The 6,000-nt window shown below is 38.1% G+C and overlaps 1 pseudogene; it reads left to right on the forward strand.

Annotated features, from left to right (window-relative positions):
• Positions 1-637: 637 nt before the first annotated feature.
• LOC132168959 (uncharacterized) lies at positions 638-1,543 on the forward strand (annotated as a pseudogene).
• Positions 1,544-6,000: the final 4,457 nt, after the last annotated feature.

The raw sequence follows: 6,000 nt of genomic DNA on the forward strand, positions 1-6,000 counted from the left end.
TTATTAGAAGTGTCGAAACTACTCGCTCATATTAGAACACTAGCGAAAGATCATGTAGATGAAAGTGGAGTGAACATCGTGATATCGACATTCACGGAGCAGAAGTCTACTAACCCATGAGCATAATTAAGTTTACGAGGGGAACGACTAGGTTGTGGGTGCGAGGCTGCCCTTGCGGTATGGTACAAGGTATTTTGAAGATTTTCAAAATAAGTCAGTCAATTAGGGTTTAGGGTTTTTTTATATATATGTTATGATGTAACCCTGAATCGTTAATAGAAAAATACAGCCACGCTCTCTGTGAACGTAGGCACATTGTCGAACCACATTAAATTTTTGTCTCAACTCTCTCTTAGGCCCTGTTTGGCAAAGGTGTTGGCCCAGATACTGTTCACCATTGACCCGTTGACTGACTACTTTGAATTTTCAACCTCAAAATTTGTCACCCTTTTGACCATATTGCCCTAGCTATCCCTGAAATCCCTTTTCACTCTCTCGCACCTAAAATCCCTTCCTAAAAGCCGCTTTCTCTTCCATACCCACACAAAACCCTTCCTCTTCCACCACCAAAGACCGGTGGTGCCCTCCTATCAATCGCACGCAAAGCCCTTCTCCTCCTCCGAATCAATCGAAGGCAATGGCGGCGAGCGCGGCCTCTAAGGTGTCGAAAAGTCCAGTCCTGAGCCTGTTGAACAAGCGCATCCGAAACCTACGCCAAAAGTTCAACCGCATCAGCCAGATGGAGGAGGCCATCGCGTAGGGAAAGCTCATCAACGAGCAGGAGGAGGTCCTCCGCTCCAAGCCCGCCGTCACCATACTCATTGACGAGCTCGAGAAGCTCCACCAGCCCCTCTCCCAAGCCGTCTCTGAGGAGCTCTCCCTCGCCGCCCAAAAACACCAGCTCTCCTCCGACTCCGCCCCTGCTAACAATCATCCCCAAACCCCCGAAGACAACAACCATGACAAGCGCAACAACGACCGACCCGTCCTAGGCACTGTGGAGGATCTCCTCAATCTGCTTTACTTCGGCTCGCTCTTCGACGTCAAGCCCCAGAGCAATTTCACGGCGACCATGCTGGCGAGGACGCACGAGCGCGGGTGCTGCCTGACCTACGATTACGTCACCGACGACGCCACCACTGATCTACTCGGAGAACGGGACTTGGACTTGATTTTGACGCTCGGCGGGTTGTTGATTTTGCTATCGGTGGATTCGAGCTTGTCGCACAAGAACACCTTGCAGCACTGCATTGAGCAAGCTGAACTTTGGCTCACCAATGCCGACCGGCCCATTGAGCCCAATTCCAACATTACCTGTAAATATTCCAACGTTACCTGTCTTCGTGAAGGAGAAGACATGGAGGAAAGAAAGTTGAGGGAGATGGAGGGTAATCGAAAGCGGTGGAAAACAAAAAGAAATAAACTAAAAGCTAATACGGTAATTCTACATCAGGTTCACCCAGCTCATTTTATTAAAGGCACATATACTGACACTCTACAGTGTCTAGGCAACCCTCACCAGCTTTGCCAAACACCACCTTAATCTCTCTTTTCGATTCTATATTGTTCATCATTGTTATGCATGTTGGGGTTATTCCTCAGTGGTTGTGAAAGCGGCTAGTGATCAGTTTATAAATATGAGGGAAAGCTTCACATCTTGAGCTAACTTTTAGGGTTGAGAGAGGCTCAAGACCACCCAACATTAGTATTAGAGCCCAGGTTCAACCAACAAGTCTCGGCCCAATAGTCCACGGAAGAAACAGGTTGTCGTTACTCCGACCCAGGGCCTGATATGTAAGGAGGAGATTGTTGGGGTTATTCCACATAAGTTGTGGGAGAGGCTGGTGGTCAATTTATAAGTGTGAGGAAAAGCCTCACCTCTTGAACTAGCTTTGGGATTGAGAGAAGTCCAAGATCATCCAACAGTACACGATAACAAGAAGAAGAGAAAGTGTTCTACACCCATTTTTGTACATCTCTTTTCATCTTTTTCATAAATTTATTATTGAATTTATCCATCTCTTATAATAGAAAATAAACATATCTCTTTCTCTTTTCTTATCAGAACACCCTATCAGTTATGCTAACATCATTATCTACATGAAATACAATTGGGATAAGATAATAATGAAAATCAAAATATGCAACATTAAGCATATAGTTGCATAATAATGAAAATCAATCTCACACTTTCCTTCTAGCACTAAGTTTATTAAGTGTATAGTCCTCAATTAACATTGGATTTGTTAGTTGTATTGCCTCCTCTTAACACTAAGTTTATTAAGCGTATTGCCCCCACTTAATCTGTCTTTAGGAATTTTGTCCGTTTGAAGACTTGTTGCCTCTGCTATTTTCGATCTTTTGGGGCTTTTTGAGTTTTTGTGAACCTTCCTCAGCGCACAAAGGAAATCATAACATTGCTACAGAAAAAGAAAAAGCAACCAGAATTTCTTCCTCAGAGTTTCTCTTTCTTTCGCAATTTTTGAGTGAATCTGCCGTAAAGGTAGAAGGAAGAAAATCATAGAGGGAGAGAAAAAAATCTTTCTGGAAGAATAGCACAACCATCAACGAGAGAGAAAAAATCTTTCTGGGAGAGAAAAAACTCTTTCGCAAAAGCACCAAGAAAGGGGATTTTATTTACAAAAAAAAAAAAAAGCAAATAAATAAAACAAAAGCACAACCATCAATGAGAGAGAAAAATTACCAAGAAAGGGGATTTTCCATCTGAGAACCTTCAACTTTGAGAAAGGGGATTTTCCATCTGAGAACCTTCAAGTGTGAGAAAGGGGATTTTCCATCTGAGACGGCCGTTCAAAATGGTTTCCAACAAAACTACGAAATTTAGGGTAAAAAGTTGGAGGAAGAAATTTTGGGTTAAAATGGTTGCGCGCCCTTCTGAAATTGATACTCCCGCTATAAATTTCATTAAAATTAATTAGCGACGACCTTTGTCGTCGCTAATAGGGATTCTATTTTTTCTTTTTCTTTAGCTTATTAGCGACGACAATGTCGTCACTATTTATGATTTTAATTTTTTTTTCTTTCATTATTTAGCGACGACACTATCGTCGCTAATTAATATTATTATTAGCGACGACAATGTCGCCGCAAAATGATTTGGACCCGTCACAATTTTTTTGGCGCGGCTTTTCGCGCCATGTAAAAGCTATTATACCAACAATAGCGACTACATATTAGCGACGACATCTAGTCGTCGCTGTTTTCAAATCCTTTTTTATGAAATTAGCGACGACAATAAATTGTCGTCGCTGATATTGATCAATAGCGACGACTTTTGAGTCGTCGCTAAAAAAATGGTCGCTAAAGACCAATTTTCTTGTAGTGTAAGCTCGACTCGATTATTAAATGAGGCGCTTTGTGAACACAAATTCTAGCTCGAATATTAAACGAAGCAAGTTTGGCTCGATTAGGTTAGGCTCGTGAGCAACCTCGTATAAGGCTTGACTCACTTACTAGGCTCAACTCGTATATTTTTTATTAAATAACTAACAATATATAGTCAATATTACACAATAATAACAAATATACTGTATAACTTATTTTAATTAATTTATATATATTATATACACATATATATAACAAATATATGTATTTAATATTTTTAACAAAAATTTGGTGAGTGAGAGTGAGAGATTGGGAAATGAGAGTTGGGGTGGAAGATGCGTTGTAACTGGTGAGGAAGATTGAGAGAGAGAGAGAGACATTGAAAAAAATATTATTTTGTAGGGGGTGTTGTCTCACTGCAGTCTAAATACAACAATGTTAACTTGTCCCACATTACTAAGAAAACACTAATCCCCAAGTTTGTTTATCTATAAAATGATGCATATCCTCTCTCTTCGACACCAAGTGCCTTACTGTATTGACTCAGGCTCCATATTCGACTAGTCAGGCTAAGCAAATGCTCATATACAAGCTGGCTTCTTGAGCAGTTTAAGAGTACTTGAAGTTTAAATTTATATAAATAAAAAAATAAAAATAAAAAACATTAAGTATAAGAGCCAGTTTGCAAGCTGGCTCGGCTCAGCTCAACTTATTATGAGCTCGAGTTCGAGCTCGGTTTTTTTGGCTCGAGCTCAAGTGAAATTTAAACGAGTCGAGCCCAAATAAGGGAAGCTCGCTCAGGCTTGGTTCGTTTACACCCCTACACTTAATACTAGGTTTGCTAGTTACTGCCTCCTTCTAGGCTTCTAGCACTAGCTTTGCTAGTCTTATTTACCCTTCGCATTCACAGCAGCTCCCTTATATGTGATTCCCTTCCCTAAGTTTCGGAAAAATGTCAAAAAAATCACAAAAATCCACCCATAGTAGAGTCCATATATCACTTCTAAACATTAGGATTGCTACAGTGCAACCCCAATGTATAGGGTTGGACCGTAACAATTCTTGTGCTTATTAAAATTAAAAAAAAAAAAAAAAAAAACTTATTTTCTCTCCTGAATCATTAAAAAAAATAGAGAAATAAGGTAAATAAAGAATGAAAAGTAAAGAAATGATATTTAATTAGTATAGAGAATGATAAAGGGAAGCTATTGCGGATAGGGAAGTAAAAAATAGTTTTTTATCTTTTAATTTAAGGAAAATGACAAGAAAGCTGCTAAGAATGTTGTAAAACGGCAGATACCTTATATGCCATTCACTTCCTTATGTTTAGGGAACATTTCAAAAAAAAAAAAAAAAACCACAAAAACTTACTCACATCAGATTCCTTACATTTAACCAACCCTCAAGGGTTGCTACCGTGCTTCCCAATGTGTATACATTATTTTAATATAAACATTTATCTTTCCTCTTTCTTCTTTCTTCTTTTTGTTTTTAATTGAGGATTGTGTTGGGATTTTGTGAAAAAAAAAAAAAAAAAAAAAAAAAAAAGGGAGGGTAGGCAAGGAACTTGTATTTTGTAAAAAAATTATATTTTAATGGTATAAAAGAAGCTATTGTGCAATATATTTTCATAGGGAAACAAAAAGTATCTTTGTGCCCTAAACTTAGGAAAAATCAAAGAGAAAGTTGCTGTTAGTACTCTAAATTGAGTTATTGAGCATATCCTCTCTCCCCCCAAAACCCCGCTCAACATTAGGTTGGAATAAAACATTTTCATAATTTCAATTTCCTTCATCATAAAACTAGTCTTTCCATTTAATTTCTCACACTTTCCTTCATAAATTTCTTTAAATTCATTTTCTTGAAAACCATGTAATGCATGGTGAAATATATGATAACATATATGAACTTGCCCCCAAACCCCGCTCAGCATTGGGTCGAGATAAAACATTTTGTAATTTGAATTTCATTCATCATAAAACTGGTCTTTCCATTTAATTTCTCACACTTTCCTTAAAAAAGTTTCTTTAAATTCATTTTCTTGCAAACCATGTAAGCATGGTGAAATATATGATAACAAATATTGATGCAGCGTGACTTAGTGGGTTGTAGTGAATAACAACAATAAATAACGGATAGGTATTTCTAGATCTTGATTCTATCAAAGGTTCTAAGAAATCTTCTCTAAAACGCTAGATACTCTCTAGGTTTTGGTTTTGAAGAAAAATAGAAGAATACTCAACTCTGAGGCTTCTTATTGAACAAAACTCATATATAATCTACAACTACGTTCTAAGGTTTATAAAATATGTATTTATATGCCCCCAAACTATAAACATAATAATAATACGAAGTAAAGTCGGTTTTAACAAATCTACGATGTCCATCTGGACAGACACACCCCCGTTCAGAAGGTCAGCCAAATAATTGAAAGTAAAGAAAACAATGAAAATCAGAAAATAACATAGAGCCGTTCAGACGGCTTACGAATGGAGGCTCTTTTTGACCTAGTAAATATCAGAATTAGCAAACTCTCGTGAAACATGACTTTGTAGATCTTTGAGTTAGTTTTCCAACGCTGCAAGGCTTGCTCCAATCTGAGGTCTAAAACTCTAGATATGACATTTTTAGTAGAACTTGTAAGATGCGAATTTT

This window comes from Corylus avellana, chromosome 1, assembly GCF_965113065.1.
Source record: "Corylus avellana chromosome 1, dhCorAvel1.hap1.2, whole genome shotgun sequence".
NCBI classification, from domain to species: domain Eukaryota; kingdom Viridiplantae; phylum Streptophyta; class Magnoliopsida; order Fagales; family Betulaceae; genus Corylus; species Corylus avellana.